This window comes from Vanessa cardui, chromosome Z (assembly GCF_905220365.1).
Source record: "Vanessa cardui chromosome Z, ilVanCard2.1, whole genome shotgun sequence".
NCBI lineage: Eukaryota > Metazoa > Arthropoda > Insecta > Lepidoptera > Nymphalidae > Vanessa > Vanessa cardui.
In genome coordinates this window covers 6,397,531-6,418,492 of record NC_061154.1, presented here as the reverse complement: position 1 = coordinate 6,418,492, position 20,962 = coordinate 6,397,531, and the positions used below count along the sequence as shown (strand labels likewise).

Below are 20,962 nucleotides of genomic sequence, written 5' to 3'. Positions count from 1 at the left end.
TATAATCTCTTGCCTTGTTTATGGTACAATAGTTAAATATATTATATTATATGTTATAAGAGGATTTTGATTTATAATAAATCCTTAAAACCATTGGAAAAATGTTGTTGAAAGATATTATTAACTATAAAAGAAAGAGCAATCCGTATTAACAAAACAGCCCTGCAAAAATTAAAAAGCAAAGTCAGAATCATTAGTTCGATTTTGATTTTGTAATTTAAAGAGCACAATAATCTATAATAAGATCGTATAATTATGCTCAATAAATTATCATCGATGAGCTGAATTTCATTTCAGTGTCAGCACATTGAAGTTGTTACTCTATAAGTACTGATAACATAATATTGTCTTAATGTTTGTAATAATAATTTTATTTTATTAAAATTTATCGAATACCCAAATCAAATAATTTGCTTTATCATCTAACGATATACTTTAAAATAGTGTAACAAATATAATATTTTACTTAAAACCTTAAACAAATCCATGCTACATTTCAAGCCCAATCGTATTTCCCTTTTTGGTAATACATTATGCAGAAACAAGCGAACTGTTATTCTGTTATTTAAAAAAGTATAAATACCGATTTTAATAGTTCTAGAATCAAAAATTATGAATTTCCTTAGAACCTGTAATCCCTCACAGAAATTTCTTATTACACACCTGCGTTTCATGTGTAAGTTTCACCCTGTTAGACGAACTGTTAGGTTTAGGCTGTGCGTTGCTTGTCTGCCGTGCCTACCTTTATATTTTCTTTTAACAGATCTTTAGACTTATTTATTTAATTATCAAATATTAAATCAAAACCTTATGAAACGACTTGGAAAAAAGCGCCTTCCAACTTATCTCAAAGAGAATTTAAAAAATGGAAATAAACTTTAAATAGAATTTCAAGAAAATATAATTTCCTATCAAGTACGTTTGTGCTTCTTGCGCCGGTTATAAGATATTTTATCAAGATCGAGACGAGAACTTCAATTTACCTGCATTTGGGTGCCACATTTAGCTACAAAATAATTATACATTTAAATTATAAATTTGAAAATTAATTATCAAATATACATATACTTTTTCTTGAAATTTTTGTGTTATGTATTACTTCATGTGGTAATTTAAGTAGTTATACTTAATTTAATTCCTAATTAATTACTTGAGTAATGTCTCAGTAAACCGTTGCCCAAAAGGCAACCTAATAATGAATAATAAAAAAGTCAACCAAACTTAAAACTATTTATTATGTGAAGAAATTAAAATTCTTGATCACTCAAAATTACAGTGAAAAAACAAAATAATATTATAAACGTCGATAAATTTATTCGTTGCCGCTAAAGACAAAAATATCAACTAAACAGATTAATGACAGAACTAATTCACATAATATTATATGGGAGAAATGCAGATCTATTCGAAAAATATATAAAAAAAAAATTAGGGTTGGGCGCGAGGCTAACTACTACATAATATACTTAGAGATATATTGATCAGGCGATATCGAAATCAATATTGAAAATACTAGAAAATGAAAAAATTACCATCAATCTTAACTTAATGTGACCTATTTTTAATCAAAATAATTTAAAAAAAAAAGTAATTATAACTTTCTGCAATATTTTTCCAAAGGAGATACTCACGATCGTTTCTTCAGATAACATGAAATTATCAGTTTTTTAGACGACAACCTTATCGGTCGATAAAATGTGTGTCGTAGTAACAAAAAATAGATATTAAAGATCATTTTCAATCTAGAGTAAATTCCAAAAATTACTCCCGTGTCGACTTTCATCAGAAAAACGGCTTTGAAACGGCTGAATAATAGCTGTTCGCGCTAAAAATATTTTATTCTTTTGTACTTTGAACTTCTTAGTAGTATTTACAAGATAAATAATATTATGGGAAAGTAGTAAGCTGCATATTGAGGTCAGGACCGAATGACCGATCAATTACTCTATATTTACCCGGGACTCCTCATATTTTAAATAATGCACAAAATATTATAATTATTCAACATTTAATCTCCTCGTCTGTATAATGGAAATGATACACAATTTGTTCTCATTAATTCCATTTCGTATGCAATCCAAAATTATTTGAACTCGTATACTGAGAACTGAAATGAGAATACACGTATATTCCATCTCGACATTTAATTCTAAATAGTTTGCTTTTGTATGCATTTGTAATACCATTGTAAAGCTCAAAGTTCACGTTTGAAAACATGTTTGTCATATTCAATTCGAAATTTCGCAATGTTAATTAATAATAAAGTTATAATACTATATGAAAAGGAAATAGTTTATAAACTAAATAATTAATTAATTTAATCATGAATAACGGTTTTCATTTTTCTTTTGATTGATAAGATGTCAGTTATGAGACTGACAAATTTTTATTAATCTATAAATATAATAAAATTGGAGGGTCTGTTCGTAACATTAAAATAGCCCTAATTTACTCAATGCATATGTAGGTATGTATACAAGTTACATATACCAAAAAAACATTTTGTAAAAAAAATTGCTTACTTTCTGTCTGTTTGTTCCGGCTAATCTCTGGAACGGCTGGACCGATTTTGACGGGACTTTCACTCGCAGGTAACTGATATAATAAGTCTTAACTAAGGCGACAATATCTTTGTTGGAAAATTCAAATGCGTACAAAGTCGCGGGAACAGCTAGTAATAAATAATAGTCATTATTGGTATGCATATTAATTGGATGATTAAATTACACAAATGAATTATGAAATGTATAGAATCATACAATTCTGTAACACAATACGGTCTTAATGCTTGCAATGTTGTAATATTATATGTAGGTACTTAACTCGCTATATATTATGGTACTTAGTATGGTTTAAATACACATTTCACATCGTGGAAATAAGAAAACATTTCCTACACTCTTAGAAATAGCTAAAAAGAACTAAAAAAGTTTAATGTCAATCGAGCCTGTAGTAACAAAGAAATAGTAATAAAGTAATCTGTGGTATTTTGTTTATAATACGTATATAAATATCTTCATTTTTTATATTGTCACAGTGACAAATTTTATCAGTATACGTCCATATAAAAACTAATAGGCAGGAGGACTATGATTTCACTCATCGTTAAAATTTTCGTCCACTAATTGACGTCGTGATGTATGAGCATGATATTCTAGACGTTTATTCTCCAGCCCTGTTCTATTGTACTGAACTAGCGAATATAAAGTGATTTTAGATATATTTTTACGTGCGCCACAATTATTTAAAACAAAGTATACCGCTGATAATTTACTCACACGTGATGAAAATTGATGAACAAATGGATTTCATTCATGATTCAATCACCTATGATAGGTAGCCTATAAATACAAGAACATTTGGTTAATTAAAGTTTAATAATATTGTTTTGGTTCAATAATATTGTGACCTATGCGTTGCGCCCTAACGTCGGTAAATGTTTTTCTCCCAAAATTTCTATCACATTCCGTTATTAAATATTCTCCCTACCTCTACATTATCATTTCAGTTCAATATATGTCTAATGAAAAAATATATTTAGCTTTTCCATTAAATTAAAATAATCATTGAATTATTAGAAACTGAAAACTTATTTTTACCCTTATTATATAAATTTAGAAAGATTGATAATAATTAAAAAAAAATCAAGTTAAAATATTTTTATTACTGACCGTACTTACAATTTATCTTAAATTCATGATCCGTCTCCAGAGAGCGCTAGCCTTGCTGATACATCTTAAATTACAACTCGGTACATATTATAGTCTGCTAGAATTAACACAATGCAGTCGTTGAATTTAAAAAAGCCCTTCTGATTTTTATATAGACTTTTCTGAGCTATTGTGGTCATACACTACACTAGCTTGAGTGTAGGGGCGATAGTATTTTATTACCTACCAACTGGCAATTGTTTTAGCTACTACCGCGGACCTGATACTTGATAGCTCTGCCATTGAGTAACTGTATTACTAATAGTAATTATTATGCAAACCTACTTAAATATTGAAGATCATCGAACGCCGGAAAATCCTTAACAATTACATCAGAATTTACATATACAACGTAACAGCTTAATTTTTTTCAAGTAAACAATTCAAACTATTTTGACTATTTCAGTTTTTGTAAACTCTTTTAACACGTTTAATGCAGAGCTAAGTCTAATACGGCTCGTATAATGTATACGGTGCGACTAAGAAAGACAGATTTTTCTGTCGCGCGGAGGCCCTAATGTCTGTTTGATATATTTATATGATGCCTATTGAAAACAAATTGCTATGGTATAACTATTTTAATACGGGGTATCTTGGCAACGTACCGCACTGAAGAAATAAAATTCGATCGCGTCATACATCACATCGAATTTTAGTTTTTTAAACTTAACGAGGTCTAATAAGCGCGTTCCGATATTATGATAGTTTTCCTGCGAGGTTTTGAATGCCCCGTACTGCCAGAATGGAAGAAATAAAAAGATGATGCCGCAGCCCACGGATTAATATTGATAGACATAATATCAGACCAGAGTACATGTATTGAATGAATTTAAAGAAAATATCCGGTAATTATTCAATTTTTTGTCTCCGTCTTAACACATTCGTATAATGCTTTGTCGGAAAATAAATATCGGATAAAGAAACACCACGAAAACATATACTTAATATGTAAAACTTGCGCCCATGAGGTTCCCTAATTTTGTGATAGGGAAATGTGTTATCGGAATCGGTTACAATTTGCAAACATTAAGTAATCAAAGGTATATTCCTATGGCAACTTCGAGATATAGAAAGGACTATTTATTTATGATAAGTAACTAGGGGGATACGTTGCCACGCTTGTTGCGTGAAATATTTTACAAGTATTAAAAATAACTTCGTTTGTGGCCAATTAACAAACTCTAATATGTTCGTAGTAATATTACGTAATAAGTCAAAGTAAACTTATAAAAAGTTATATATATATATATAGTGTCAAGAACATTATGACTTTTTAATGTAACACTAAAAATGTTAGTTTATGTTTTTTTTTTATAAAAATAGTGACTATTTTGTCAGTAATATATCTCATTTATTATTTTATTTATAATTTAAATGTATAGGGATATTTACATTTAGTAGAAAATTTCTTCTTTGGCTTAGTAAATTATTTTACTAAATTACCGAACTCTTGGATAGTTTAACTCGATTAAAAAAGTAATTTGTATTTACCCACAACCTCGTGTTCACTGAAGATATTCTTGAATGTATAATCGATGTTAATTCATTTCATATCGACGATAAATATTCTATTTTGGTTCCAGCCAGTCAGCCACCAAGACTAATGAGAATATTGAATTGTAATTAATCAAACTACTTATTTAAAATTACGTTAAAGATTTCAGTTACAAACCCGAACAATAAAAACATTATAATTTACCCTGTACTTGGTGAACTAAAGCATCGTAAGTAAACCTCCATGTTTTGTATGAAACCTTGGCACATTTGTGTCCACCAACCCGCTTCAGGCAACTAGGCTGCCTAGGCTGCTTTATGAAACAAGAATCCAGACCTTCAAAGAAGAACCCAGCGGAGGGACACTTACATTTTGATAATTTTATTGTTTAAAAAAAATAGAAGTCCATCGTAAATAAGAAACCTCTGTAGTCATATATAAAGGTTAATATGGTTTGTAACTAACGCTATGTTTTACTAAATAAATTTACACTAAAGAAGATACTGATTAAAAATGTAGCTTATACAATAATAAATTCCGGGAAGATATATAAAAGGCGGCCTTATCGCTAAAGCTGCGATTTCTTAAAGGAAAACTTAATGAGAACGTAGAACGTAAGCGGTAGGGGTGTACATGACTTAAATTCATAAATTCATAAATATATACATATACGCAGACGTATTAATGAATACAATATATTAAAGAGACAATAACTAAAAATCTGATCTACATGGTACTTCCGAAAAAAGTAAAAACTAAAAATTGATAGGTATTAAATTATAAAGAAATAATTATTTTTTACTAGAAAACTAATAGGTAAATATAAAGCAAAATTAATTAAAACATAGAGTTTTTTTAGTTATTATTTTTTAAAACTGTACTATTACAACATATATCAACGTTACTCCTTTGTACATAGTATAAATACATTGTATATATGCCACGAAAATGGGAGTAGTGAATGGCGGCAGAGAGAGCGTATGATAGCAAAATACAAATAGCTCTTACTCATAAGGTGCGCCAATAATTGTTCACATCAGAAACATGTATCAATAATACAATTGACTAACGTTTAAATAATATTGACTGGTATCTTTACAGATAACAGTTGAATATACTATACCATAGATATTAAAATATATTCTTTTGTAATATCTAACATACAAAATGCATATAGAGTTGCCATTTAAAGAAATGTCACTGTCAGTTCGAACTGCCAAGAGATCTTACTGCTAGTAAAGTAAGCGCGGGCGCGGCGTTTTCCTACGGTCGGCTTATGAGCCTCAAGTAGTGTAGTTGTGTACGTGTGGCCTTCCATTAACTCGGTGAGTGGATAAATATATTGTTTTTAAACGTACTCCTCGTCCACAGGGCTCATAAAATACTGTTTTTCTAAATCGAATGATATCTATTATTTTAAATACGTTTCTAGACTGCGTAGCATGTACTGTGTTTTGATAATTAGATTTATACTTAAAATAGTAGATAACAAGATGAAACGATTATGTATGTGTAGGATGTTTATGATTTTATATTGTATTAAACATTTTTTTTGAATGATTAATTATTTAATCGACTATTTAAAGAGGTCGTTGTATTTTTAGTGATGAACGTTATCTTATTTATAGTACATAGAAGTAGGTAAGTTGCTCAATTCAATCCTTTCTCGAATGTCCTGATTGCGTAAAAAGCTGATGCGATAAGGATATTTATCCCACAGTCAACTTAAACAACTTGCTACAAAACAAGTTTTATATTAAAATATAAATAATGTGCTATTTATAAGCTAAAATGAATTAATTTAATACGTAAGTAACTATATATTTATGTATAAGTTGGAATATGCTGAGCGAAAACCTTTAATTAGATTACATGTTCGAAGGGGAATAAACTAAACATTCACCTAAAAAGAACTGCTGGCGTTTGCCCAGTCATGGGCTCTTAGATTTTTAATATTATAACTATGTAAATATACATGAAACATAAGTGCGGAAAAAATTAGATAACTGACACTCCGCTGTGTGACTGTGTATGTAATATGAACCAAACGGATTAGTAGTCGTCGGGATCGATAAGCAGTGTCAGAGATTCTATATTTAATTATACACTAACAATAAACAACCTCGTTCTTTTAAAGCCGCAATGTTTGTTGTTTAATGCATATAACACTAGTATCCACCCTCGGCTGCGCCGGCGTACGAGAAGGGGATGTTTTAGGTGTTTTCTGCACCCCTGCAATCGAATATGGTAAATATTATGATGATCGAATAAGTTAATACGTGAAAGTGTAACAAACAAACAAACTCTCTTTCGCATTTATTATATTAATTAGGAACGTAGTTTTAAGAAAAAAATTCAAACCTAAAAATAAGGAAGTTAGTATACCAAATTAAATATTCCAATTGTACATTACAGCTACCAATTCCATAATATGTAATAGATAAATTCTTACATATCCAACATAATTATATACATATTTGGGGTTACAATTATTTTCTAAAGCAATATATAAATTTAATTACGTATAAATTAATCAAAGAAGTTAATAAGAAATTACTACACGAGAAAAAAAATAACCCTACGCTTTTATAGAGATTAGATTAAATTTAAAATTGTTTTACAATTTTAAATGGTGTTACAGATTAATAATAAATAATTATCAACATAAAAAAAAATCTAAATAGCACGGAATACTAATTAATTGCATGAGGAAATTATGGAAACAGGTTATTTTCATTTTTGAGCTTTATTAATTTTAGATTGCAATACACGTTATTTTTTTCTGCACTAGAATTATCAATCATTGAATAAATCATTCTTTATTCAATCAATCATTTCGACAATTAAAAAATTCGACGGCCAATTTTCATTAAAATTGATATTTATTTTAACAAGCTTAATCGATTTTGAGTGTGAGTTTCGATAAAAACAAACTTCGAATTACGTAACTCAGCTCCATTGAACATCACTAAGATCGATAAGATCATATGGGTTTACAATGCAAAATGCCTTACAAAAGGTTTAAAGAATTCTCTTCATACGAAGGCTTACATAAACGACTGCTATAAGGATATTAAGTGCGGATATTTGAATACTCGAATAACAATAGACTCGACGACACGCTGCTCAAAAAGCGGAACTTGTAAACATTTTCTTTATTGAAAATATGATGTCAAACATGAGTCTTAAGGTTTTATGCGTTGTTTTTATTTTTATTCATGAATGAGATAACATGTGTTTAAGAGTTAATATTACGGTAGTGAAAGCGACCGGACGCGCTGTGACGAAGTACTTCTCACTTTCTCTGCAGCCGGCGTATGCGCTCGCGCCGCGCTCTCGTCGCGCACTACAAACTATCATCATATTATCATTTCAATAGAAATGGAGAAACTTACTATCCCAACAAATAACCGGACCTTTAATGCCATCTTTGAAATTAACTATCGATTTTTACTAAATATTTATTGAAGCAATATGTACTATGACAGATATAAACTAGTGCTATTCTTAAAAAAAATAAGAGTCAAAAATCATTTATCAATTTCAAAAATATCAAATGCATTTGAAATTAAAATCAATTAATAGATTTATTTAAAGTACTTATGTGTAATATGTATATTATGCCAGAAGAAAATAACTTTATCTTTTTATGATTGTTCGTGAATCTAAAAGTTGTATAACCCTTAAAATACCCTTGTGAAACCGGAACGTGTAGCTAGTATGTAATAATAAAGGAATTTTTAAATGCAATATATGTACGTATTTATTACGTACACCTGTGTACGATATTTCATCCGTTATATAACTGATCCGTTAGGAATTCGAGAGTACATTTTACCGATCGTTTTCTGCCTTGTCCTACATCATACAATTTCTCCCAAGTCAATAGAAATAACGTTTGAATGATACTCGGTTATACAGTTAAAAAAACACCGATGAATATATGAATGGGGGAAAAGAAACATTACAATAGCGTTGTTATAAATTGTAATACTTAAATCAAAATACTAATACATGTCGAGCTAATTATAAGCACATTAGTTGCCTCGACAACGTGTCGTATAACGGGTCTTGTGTAAGTTTCCAGCGATATTACTCTTCCTATTCTAAGTATTGTGTTATTAAAAGTCGGCTTAGATATTTTAATTGTGTTTGTACTCAATTTATGCTAGACTTATTAAAGTGAATGCACTGTTATTTCACACTCCAAAAATGCTATTTACATAATAATATTCTTTCATATTTAAGATTAAGAATGATGTTAAAATGTAAGTAGTTGTAGATAAATGTGTATTAAATAAATAAGATAAGGCTTTTACCCGAACGGGGTCCATGCATTAATTAATCATTGACTAATATAAATTAATTAATTCATTATTATATCAATCTATGAAAATCAGATTATTATTTGTAAACAAATCTAGTTAGGATATTAAATTACAATCGAATGTTATAATAATCATTATAGTTTATTATTATGCATGAAATAAATAAAGCTTTATTATTATTATTATTATTAAATAAATAAGAATTGAATTAGCAAACAGCTGAGCGATACAAAACAAAAAAAAAATCATACAAAAGTCTGTAGAGATTACGAGAGAAGTTACAATGGTTTCATTTACACATTTTAATATTATAATATAAATTATTAAGTGAATAGCCCACGCAACAACAAATGCTTAAATCAACTAAAATATACCAGTTTATTAAAATAATCAATATCTTTACCATCCAACCATCCATAGAGTTGTAGGTTAGGAAAGAGTTCAAAAGAGTCGTTTAACAAGATTCAAGATGAAGGTCAAATTACACTTAATGTCTAGAAATTCTTACCATTAAAACCATACTATCGAAGCTTGCTTGATTTCGATAGTGATACTGCTAGTTGGACATCGTACAAAGGTTATCTTTGTATTCAATACAAACTATTATCTCGAAAGGTACTCAGCCATAGACAATTTTACTAATTTATAACGAATATGTTCCCCTTCCTAATCCTAACTTCGTCAATTCTGCCCCAAAAATAATCTCAGCTTAATTCTAATTGAGGACTTATTCTACTCATTTATATCGATTACGATATAATCGATTATATTTCGATACAACTTTGTCCTAATCGTAAGTGAATCGAATAAGTTGCTTTCGGACGAAATCGATAAAATAATTACACATACTTACACAACTAAATTTTTCTTTACTTTTTACAGCAACAATTCTCAAAATGTAAGTAACATTAAAATGTATTTCAAAGAAGTTTCTGATATATTAATCGAGAGAAACCGTTTATCATTTCGTTTTCTCTAAAAGTACAAGCTATTAATGAACATCGAGTTAGCTTTTTTATTGCTTTTTAACACGCGGGAAATGGATTATATAATATTATAATTTAAAATCGGGCGATAGACTTGCAAGTCCATTTCCTAGTCTGATGGTAAGTGATCACCACCGACCAACATAACCAAAGGCGTTTTAAGAAACAATGAATCCTTCCTATATAAATGAGCCAAAGACCATCAAATACAAATCGCACTTTCCCAATTATATAACTTTTTTAACATAAGTTTAATGCCAGCATTATTTTAGTTTTTCTTCAAATCTGAAAACAAACGTAAATATGGAAATAAAAATCCAGTAGCTTATTGACTTTTTCTCGACGTAAGCCTACGGAACAGTAAATTGTAATAAAAGCCCGGATATGGGAAATTGGTAGTATTACGCCTGATTGTACTGATTGTACCAGAACTACGTATCTCTATTTCTTGAAGAGCTTTCGTCATATTCCTTCAATACAAATAAAAATACGTGTTATATACACAGGGGTGTCAAGGGGATATTCCGGATATCCGTCTGGAATCTCAGACTTTTTGCAGCCATATTTGTATTTCTTAAGAAAACCATATATAGATGAAAAAAGATCTAAAATTTAAATTGTGATACCTGCTACAAAAAGTACGCAGTCAAACCAAAAACGAAACGAAATAAAATTATAGATAAGATTCACTAAAAGCACGATACAACTCGTTCGTAGCGATAAATATTTTAAAACGAGAATAAATAAACAAAGACAATAAAGTCATTGTAACTTTGACTTATAAAAGGATAAAGTGTGAATATCAACAATACTGATCGCAACACGAATATTACTTAAATAAACAAACGTCATTTTTGGTATAGGACATTAATAACGCACCCGACCGCGAAACCACATCACACATTGTGTAATAACTGCTTTTCGATGTTTTGCTAATTGGATGCAGTGTATATGAGTGTATATAGGAGACCGTGGGGAGACCGGGCGCGCCCGGGGGACACGGTATAATGTCATCTAACACGCCGTTGAATTTGATTTGCTGGCCTTTACCAAGTTCGCATTTTAGTTTTTTTTTGGAATTAAATCTTTATCTATATTTCCTTGGATTAAAAATTTTACATATTCAGAAAAAAACAAAACTATCTAAAATCTACTATAGCAATTTCAACAAAAACAGATGAACATAGCGAACTCGTTAAATTACCGACTCATGATATATTCTGGCAAAGAGCAATACTTAGTATTACTGTTGCTCTGTTTGTTGTAGGCTAAGCTAGCTAGTGTGACTTCCAAGCAAATGATATGTAACATCTTAATTCCCAAGCAGCGCACTGACGCCGTAAGAAATGGGTAATTCATAGAGCGCCAAAGTTTATAAAAATCAGCCGATGTACCGCCAAGCTTTATTCTTCAATCTTATATTCGTTTTTCTCAATGGACTTCCTGAAATTAAATTTCGATTATAGAATAGTTGATAGAATATGGAAATTAAAATATAAAAGATTCACAACAATAAACAACAAATAACTCTAGCGATGGTAATGCAAATGACCTATTCATATTTTTGTAATTTAATTATTATTAATAGCATGCATAGAGCCAGCTCACTGACTCAACCGAATATATTGTTCTTATTACCTACGAGACTTATCGTTTAATTTAACGATATATTTGGTTTTACAACAGGATGCTAGGCAGCATTCAAAATGCCTCTTTTGGGAACGATGTTTTGAACAATTTTCTTAGCTATTCATTTGTTAAATTGTACAAAATAAACGGTAAATTTATTTTGCCAGATCATCTCAGTTCAGAGTGTTTTGTTTTCCTAGTTTTTTGTGCTAGTTTTTTATTTGACGAAGATAGTAAGCGTAATGCTGCTATGCTGTAGCCTATATTCAATAAAAAAAAATGTTTTCGAAATTCATTAATCTTGCGTATTCTTATTAAAGAAAATCTCGCGAGTTCACTCGAACAAGAAGTTCCTGAAGGAGACAAGCTTTAAGAACAAGTTTTACTAAGAATTGACAACACCCTTGAAGTTAAATAGAACTTCGACTTAAAGTTAGTTCTTACGCCTGAATAGTGAGCTGAAAGTTATCTTACCTTCGATTTGTAAATAAGTGTTTTAATATATATGAGACAACATCACATTTATTACATTACTCTGTTCCCAATGTAAGTAGCTGACGCACTTGTGTTATGGAAATCAGAAGTAACGACGGTACCACAAACACCCAGACCCAAGACAACATAGAAAACTAATGGTAATCTACATCGACTCGGCTGAGAATGGAACCCGGGACCTCAGAGTGGCGTACCCATGAAAACCGGTGTAGATACCACTCGACCATGGAGGTCGTCAAAAAATTGAATTTAAATTTTAATTTAAAAAAAATTAAGTTTAAAAAATTGAATTTATGAAATAGTAGAAAACAATCGGTATTATAAAATTCTTAGCTATAATATAGAGTTAAAACAAAATTTCAATTTTTAAGATGTGTGGTTCAATCTTCGTCGTTCAATTAAAAATATAATTGACATGAATGATGATCGATTTGAATTTCGAAATAATTAATTGAATCTATTCAGCCGGGTCGTGTTCGCATACTGTGTAATTAATGCACGTGTGAGGGAAGGGTGAAAAGTCGGGATAACCGATCGATCTCCCCTATCACTGGACATAACACACGGATTCGTTACCCAAATTTTCACTACTACAATAATAGTTTTATCCAGACTGTTTTTCGGACTAGATAACGGTCCTCTAAGAAATAGTCTTTTTTTTCTTTTTTTTTTTATATATGTGGTCACCATTACCCATAGACAATGACGCTGTAAGAAATATTAACTATTCCTTACATCGTCAATGTGCCACCAACCTTGGGAATTAAGATGTTATGTCCCTTGTGATGTAGTTTTTATATAGTAGTAGGGTGCGTAAGCCAGTGGCTTACGCACCCTTCAAACCGGAACACGTCAATACTGAGTACTGATATTTGGCGGTAGAATAACTGATGAGTGGGTGGTACCTACCCAGACGGGCTTGCACAAAGCCAATTTCTTTCTGAATTATTTTTAAATTTTATACTTCTAGTGAGTACAGTATTGAATCATTGAAAATTGTTTCACAAGACGTTCCTATAATATCTTTTCTAATAACCTAAGGACCTCACCTCATAACCTCGTAACTCTCTGGAGCTTCAAGCTAACGTAATATGGTTTTATTGGACTTGTCAGGCTTAGTCAGTGGCTCGAGTAATAATATACTGCACCACTTATTTACTTCAAATTAAATTTTGTTTTTTTTTTTTTATAATATCGTTGTTGGAAAATATTATTAAGTAATATGGAGTCAGCTCTAAGTACATAAGTATCAAAGATTTAAAAAAAATGGATATATTAACCAGTGTTCCGCGTGCAAAAGCGGCACTGAATTTAACAGTTTCAAGTTTGTAAAAGAGATATCTAATAAATCTTGGATTAGGATGAAATTTGACACATATTGTTATCGAAATAATTAAGAACTTTATTTTTATGATAAATATAATTAATTACAATTTAACAAAAAGCACTTTCACCTTTACACTTAAAAAAACAATCGAAAATGTAAATAATGAGCATCAATTTATTTTATTAATGTATTAAAACAGCTTAATAAAAATAAATAACTCGTATAGGTTGAGTCGTTTTTCATGGTTAAAGAATCTTTAGTCTCAAATTAATTACACTATTTATCTCAGAATATAAACAGTATAACTAAGCACACCTAGTGACCTAAATATCAACAATTGTATAATATTATGATAGTAAATTAATTTAAAATCTTATAATAACGTGGTATTCATTAATGTAAGTTCGTATTATGCATACAATAAACATCCCTGTTCTCTTGGGTTAAAAACTAAATTTCTATACAATAAATATATATGAACTAACATGTACATGAAAGAGCTGAGATGACCAAGTGGAAAGAACGCGTGCATCTTAACCGATGATTGCGGGTTCAAATCCAGGCAAGCACCACTATATGTATGTGCTTAATTTGTGTTGATAATTCATCTCGTGCTCGGCGGTGAAAGAAAACATCGTGAGGAAACCTACATGTGTCTAATTTCATCGAAATTCTGCATTGCATGTGCATTCCACGAACCCGCATTGGACAAGCTTGGTGAAATATGGTCCAAAGTCCAAACCCTCTACTTAATGAAAGAGGAGCCTTCTCTTAGCAGTGGGAAATGTAAGGACTGATACTTTACTTACTTTACTTTAAATATACATGAAATTCAAGGGTTCACGTCAATCGTCTATATTTAAAGAGGGTGAAATTACGAAGCGCATCTACCTAGGGATACAATAATGTTATATTAAGGGAACATCCATTCACTAATTAGATAGAGTATGGCTGAACAAAGCACTAAATTCAGAAATGTTAGAGACTTATACAAGTCATTTCGTGAAACGAGTTTTGTTAATTTTATATTAATTAACAAAACTATACATTTTCATGCAACACACGACTTTATGCCCAGAAATTGGCGGCGCATTGCCGAAGTAAAAACATGGTTAAATTTACTTATTATAAGGTGGCCTTTGTCCCTTACACATACCAATTTAAATAAAAACTACTTAACTGGACAAAGAGAATATAATGCAAAAATTTGAGCTATGTAATCTAACAGTTGTCACCCGAGGAGTAGCTCTTGTTTAAGCAGTTGATCATAAAGAGATAAAAGTATGAAGCCTATATCCTTCTTTATGGTTCGCTTGGTTTGGTTTTCAAAGACAAATAGGCAGGGTAACTTTCGCATTATAATATCAATCGATATATTATTCCAGTTGTATCCTGATCGATCCAGAACACTTTTAAAATATTTATGCATTTTTATGAAATACCCTTTGGTCGCTATGTTAAGAAAAGATCGCAAGTATAAAATTGAAATTTGAAGACTAAAGAATAGAAAACCCAGAAGCATTGCATAAAATTTTTGCCAATACAAATACTGGGAACTCAAACTGAACCTAGAGAGATCGCCAGCGCGAGGGTTTGTAAAAGTCAGGAGTTCTGTTAAAGCAATTTATAAGCTCTTTCGTAAAGTTGTCTATTATGTTTTATTTCAAATCAGCTTAAAATGTGGAAGTCTTAGAGTGAAAGTCTTATCAGCGGAACAGGTAACTTTACAGTCTGGACGAAAAACTGCAACGTGAAATGTTTTATTACTGCAGATTATACTATTTCATATATTTAAGTTTGCGGTTTGTATACTTTCAATTAAGAAGATGTTAGTTTCATATTTTAATCGGTAATATTTTCCGGTAAAAACTTATAATATATAGATTAATCAACTTTATATATAGCAATTAGACTTCGTTACAAAAAGCAATTATATGTACATGCACTTTAAACAGTGACAACACCTACTTCCTGTTTTTATCTCAGTTGTGCTATTGTAAAGGAACTCAGTTCGATTTTCACTAATGAATTATTTAAACCAGATATATCGTAATACGAGCTCTGATGGCCCAGTGGTTAGAACGCGTGCATCTTAACCGATGATTGCGGGTTCAAATCCAGGCAAGCACCACTATATATATATGTGCTTAATTTGTGTTTATCATTCATCTCGTGCTCGGGAGTAAAGGAAAACATCGTGAGGAAACCTGCATGTGTCAAATTTCATCGAAATTCTACCACCTGTGCATTTCATCAAGCCACATTGAAACAGCGTGGTGGAATATGTTCCAAACCCTCTCCTTAATGGAAGAGAAGGCCTTATCCCAGCAGTGGGAAATTTACAGGCTGTTACTTTACTTTTTTTTGTATCGTGATAGGTTATTTCGATGAGGTTATCCTTTGAGGACTATAATTTATTAATTATTTTATAGTTAATGGTGCATCTCTATGTCAGACATTTCATTTTAGTGGCTTACAGCGAGTTGTTAGTTTGTTTGTTCTTATAGAATAATTCGTCTGATTTATAATGACACATGTGAAATTCTCTATCAGTTATCTTTTGTCATTATTAATTTGCTACAAATATTATTATACGCATATAAAACTTCTATAAGCATTAATAGGACATGTTTTACGACCTAGCTATATATTATTTAAAAAAAATTGTAGAATTGCATTTCAGAGGTTTTTCTTGTATGACGAAGCTAGCAGCGTAATAGAGTACACGATTTTAAATTGTTCTCGATAACTAATACTCTAAATATGTACTACAATTTAATTGAATTTTGTCTATAAGGCTAATATAACAAATTAAAATATTGCATGGAAAACAAACTTAATAAAGATAATTTTTTTATGATAATGTTGGCTTAACGACAAAGAAATACACATATTATTATGATTTATATGAATAACACTAATTTAAAGATCTAAGTTATGTAATCCTAGACGATCTGCATCGATCTAACAGTGTTGGTTACACCCAAAATGGAACACAATTTTACAATATAACGCATCATCATCATCATCAGCCTGTTTTTGTCCACTGCTGGATATAGGCCTCTCCAAGCGCACGCCACTGTGGTCTTTCTCTGGCTACTCGCATCCAGCTCCTGCCTGCCGCCTTGCATATAATATAACGCATACATTAACTTATTTTTCTAAATGCATTTAATGTCATGAACTTTTCCATGTGAGAGATTTCCACGATATTACATTGTTCGCTGTGAAATAAGGTGAAACGACATGTCTGTTTTTGACACAAGTTTTAACAGGTTCGAGGCGTTGAGAACTACAAAAGCCGTCTACGCCGTCGGCCGACGTACAGACTGACATGCACTCACGTTACAAAGGCTGGCTGGATTTAATGGTTTTGTCGCGATTGCCAATAGCAAACCTGTATAGGGTTCATTTTATTGCTGTCAACTTTGACATATATGTTTTTATCTGAAAAAAAAATGCATGGACACTTTATAGGTTTTTCATGACATGGTTATTAACCGTGAAAATCTGAAAGGTATTTATTTAACGAGACTATTTTGTCTTTTGAAGACGTTTTTATTACCATCATAATAGATTTATGAGAAAACTATGCGTGTCAATTATCTACATCCTTAGCATGGTATACTCTATTATTTGAAAAATTTAGAAGCACAATCCAACCATGAAAGAGCGGAATGGGCGGCGATGAGTCGTATCAGATATTCACAATATCATTTAAACATAGTTTAGATCAGAGACTAGTATTTAATGTGACATTGTACTTATTAATGCTGAAACGCAAGTTTCTAACGACTTTTTTTAATATAAGGTTTATTTTTATATAAAATCAAAATAAACTTTATTCATGTAGGCTCTTACAAGCACTTTGTTTTGAATCGTCATTTTACAATTAAGTGAAGCTACCACCCGTTCGGAGAGTAGATTCTACCGAGAAGAACCGGCAAGAAAATCAGTAGTTACTCTTTTTTAACATTTAAAAAATACAAAGTCATGTTAATTAAATACAATTATTTAAATAAATATATAAGCTGTAGTAACAGTTTTAAAAACACAATGAGTATCCTATGCGTACTTATATTATAAAAGGTTCAAATTTCATGAAACAAAGATAATCTGATTATAGTTGTCAATTTAGAATGCGGTTCTCCCCTTTCACAAATCTCATTTGCGTCTAACAACTTTTTGCACATGCCTATTGCGTTCGACATCAAAGATGACTTGACACTTAATTATTTCGCAGGGGAATACCGAAAGTATATTAATTACATACGCTATGCGGTGTCGGATAAGCTTTTCCTTTGAAATTGATCCCTCGTGCGGACTTATTGTTTGTTTTTATTTTATTTTATTTTAGGGAGGTTTACGGGCAAAAGGTCCACGGGACGATGGACGCTGGACGGCTTTTACTTTTGCTAACATCGATAAATTCAAAGATGTTGTATTCCCTCGTGTCCATAATAACAAGTGAATTTATATGTATGTTTACGTTAAAATAAAAATTGTATAGGAAATTATAGGTAGCTATTTTGGAAGACGGTTTCATAAGCAATATATCTTAGGGGTTCGATCAGTGATCGTAAACATTTTGTTTGATTAATTTTAATGATGTTTATTCGTGTCAACCACAAACGTAAATAAAGCATTATATTAATATCAGTTCGAGTGAAATGACGGCTTCGTTTTCCAGGCTGGGCGTGGCGTGGGGTGCAACATTGGGTGACATATGTATATTTCACAGTCCGCTTGGGTGTATTCCCTTTGTGGGAGTTTCCCAAGTCATGCACTTGACGTTAAACGTATCGATGTCATTACTGTTTGATACATCTGTATGGACAACCCATTACAGTTGTCGGGAAACATTTGAGTGGGCTTTCATTTTGCAAATTGAAATATTCCTAAAAAGATACTTACATACGCATAATAAACTTGACTCCCATATTTGTAATAATTAAGTTTTTAAATTACAGTTAAATATAACAATACTTGCCAATAAAAAAAAAAACAAAATTTAGCTGTTTTTAATTGCTATTATTATTAGGTATTATAATGATGGCTTTGACTAAATTAAGTTTTTAATTAAAATTTAACCTCCTTCAAAGGTCATCAAATATAATAAATGCTATAAAAAAGACTTTATTGGAATTTTTTAAAAAGGTTTTATATGTACAAAAAAATTACCTGAAAACCCAGGGATCATGTTATGCTATATTTTACAAGAGACACGAAAAAAAAACGAAAATAAAAGAAGTAAAGTAACAGCCTGTAAATTTCCCACTGCTGGGCTAATGGCCTCCTCTACCATTAAGGAGAGGGCTTGGAATATATTCCACCACGCTGTTCCAATGCGGGTTGGTATGCACATGTGGCAGAATTTCAATGAAATTAGACACATGCAGGTTTAATCACGATGTTTTCCTTTACCGCCGAGCCATAAGATGAATTATAAACACAAATTAAGCACATATATATATAGTGGTGCTTGCCTGGGTTTGAACCCGCAATCATCGGTTAAGATGCACGTGTTCTAAGCACTGGGCCTTCTCGGCTCACAAAGAGATATGAATATCAAAATATAATTATAATTCTTTGTTTAAAATTAGAGAAAAATGTAAAAAGCAAAGAGAAAAGTGTTGTATACGAAGACCATTGTTTTTTAATAATATAGATGATGTTTAGTTAAAAAATGCATATCCTATTATATTCATACGTCCCTCACATTTTTCTTGATATAGAATATTGAATATAAAAAGCAGTGTAGAACAAAAATTTTCAAATGAATATGAACATTCTCTAATATCAAACAAAGGACGTCTACGCTCAAGCACAACGGGAGCAATATTTCACAAACAGGAGTAAAAGAAAAGTACACATCACAATCACATATATTTATTGATGAAGTTATCTTCATTTTATTTATTATGACGTATACATTTATAAGGAATTAAATATTAACTATGTACCGGGTTATCGCGCTGTAGATAAAATGTAAAGTTCATTTTTACAATAATAATATCCGTTCTCGTAAAAAGGGCAACTGTCTGCCTTAAGTTTATATCAGTGCAAAACAATTAACAAATAAATAAATTTAAACTCCTAATACAGGAGCGTTCTATTCGAATACTACAACAACACTGCTGGGCTAAAGGCCTCCTCTCCCTTAGAGGAGAAGGTTTGGACCATATTCCACCACGATGTTCCAATGCTGGTTGGTGGAATACACATGTGGCAGAATTTCTATGAAATTTGTCACATGCAGGTTTCCTCACGATGTTTTCCTTCACCGCCGAGTACGAGATGAATTATAAAGACGAATTAGCACATGAATCAGCGGTGCTTGCCTGGGTTTGAACTCGCAATCATCGGTTAAGATGCACGCGTTCTAACCACTGAGCCATCTCGACTCTTTCGAATACTAATTACTAACTAATTGTGGAATACAGAAAGCCTTACTATAGCATGTAAAGATAATCGTTCTAAAACTAGACATAGTCACTTGACCGAGCACCCATCTATCTATATCATATAACAATAATTTTAATTAACATATATAGAAAGAGAAGACAAGCAAATAGACAACAAAAGAAAATAGTTTAGAACCAAATATAAAAAAAAAATTAAAATAAAGAGATCTAAGCAAAGAGGTTTTAATTCATTCAGGGCAAAATTCTTTGCTGGAATACAATTACAGCGATAACATTTAAACGTAAAAAACTTATCTATAGAGGTTCAAAAAAGTGTCTTAAGGTGGTACCGTGGTTTCCGATATAATAACACAAATCGACGAATGATCCGGAAATCATCCAGACTATATTACAAAGAAATAAGTTCATTTTTAAAATGAGACGTAATTCTTTCATTTCCGACATCCCCTCGTCGGCGTCGTTTTACTACGAATATTATTGAGTTACTTTTGAACTCTTATCTCAGCAATGATACAGTTTGTTTTTCTTTTTGTAAATGTTTATCTTACTTTGCATCTATTCTTATCT

General features: G+C 31.1%; 1 protein-coding gene across 1 annotated transcript in view; it reads left to right on the top strand.

Moving 5' to 3' along the window:
- The first annotated feature begins 6,407 nt into the window (after window positions 1-6,407).
- LOC124543157 (tetratricopeptide repeat protein 39B-like) overlaps window positions 6,408-20,962 on the top strand; it is a 36,175-nt gene continuing 21,620 nt past the window's right edge. The window contains exon 1 of the mRNA XM_047121230.1: window positions 6,408-6,530. The gene's annotated coding sequence lies outside the window, so the exon portion shown is untranslated. The remainder of the gene's footprint in view (window positions 6,531-20,962) is intronic.